The 907-nt window shown below is 63.5% G+C and overlaps 1 non-coding gene across 1 annotated transcript; it reads left to right on the top strand.

Moving 5' to 3' along the window:
* Positions 1-205: 205 nt before the first annotated feature.
* Positions 206-324, top strand: LOC131867469 (5S ribosomal RNA). The gene has a single exon (XR_009366022.1). It is a non-coding gene; the product is annotated as a 5S ribosomal RNA (ribosomal RNA).
* Positions 325-907: the final 583 nt, after the last annotated feature.

Genomic DNA, 907 nt, shown 5'->3' with positions numbered 1-907 from the left:
CGCCCCCTCCAGGTGCACGCACGTAGGCCGGGCCGGGTGCACACCCGACGCCCTAGCAAGGTGCGCGCACCCGGGCAGGGCTCACACTTGGCGAACGGGGCGCACTTCGCGAGGGAGGGTGTGCACCTCGACGGGGGTGGGTGGCCGGGGTGGATTCGCACGTGGGTCGCGGTTTGCTAAGTACACACTGCGACAAGCTCATAACGGGTGCGATCATACCAGCGTTAGTGCACCGGATCCCATCAGAACTCCGCAGTTAAGCGCGCTTGGGCCGGAGTAGTACTGGGATGGGTGACCTCCCGGGAAGTCCCGGTGTTGCACCCTTTTTTAGTTTTTCGCCGGGCGTCGCAATGCTATTTGAATAAACCTTTTGCCCGTTTGCGTTCTCGTCGGGGCCGGGCCGGGCCGGGGTGCGCTGCCCGCACTACCGCGCGCGCGGGGGCGACACCGAGCGCGCACCCGAGGCGCCCCGAGCACACAGGCCACGGTGCAACCCGGGCGTTGTGCGCGCACCCCGGTGCGCCCGAGGTGCTGCGCGCGCACCCAGGTGAAATCGGTGTGCACCTCGGCCAGTGCGCGCTCGGTCGAGTCGCGCACGTTGGCCAAGGTGCACGGTGATGTTTCTTACTCTAAGGTTCCGCACCAGACGCCCGGGACAGGTGAGCGAAGCTGGGCGGGGCCGGGTGCGCGGCCGGGGCAGGTGCACGCAGCTGGAGAGAGCTTTGGAGCACACTTCGGAGCGCACCAATGATGCGCTCCATTCAAAAGTTTCCTGAAAAGGCAAAAAAAGTTGAGATTATAGAATTTCCCACTTGAGAGATTGTAAAAAAAAAAAATTTAAAATGAAGGAAACGCGGGTGCCAAGGTGTGCGCAGCCCAGCCAAGGTGTGCGCACCAAGGCGCCCAC

Source organism: Cryptomeria japonica, unplaced genomic scaffold (genome assembly GCF_030272615.1).
Source record: "Cryptomeria japonica unplaced genomic scaffold, Sugi_1.0 HiC_scaffold_172, whole genome shotgun sequence".
NCBI classification, from domain to species: domain Eukaryota; kingdom Viridiplantae; phylum Streptophyta; class Pinopsida; order Cupressales; family Cupressaceae; genus Cryptomeria; species Cryptomeria japonica.
Note: the sequence above shows the minus strand (reverse complement) of the source record. Positions and strands in the feature narration are given on the sequence as shown.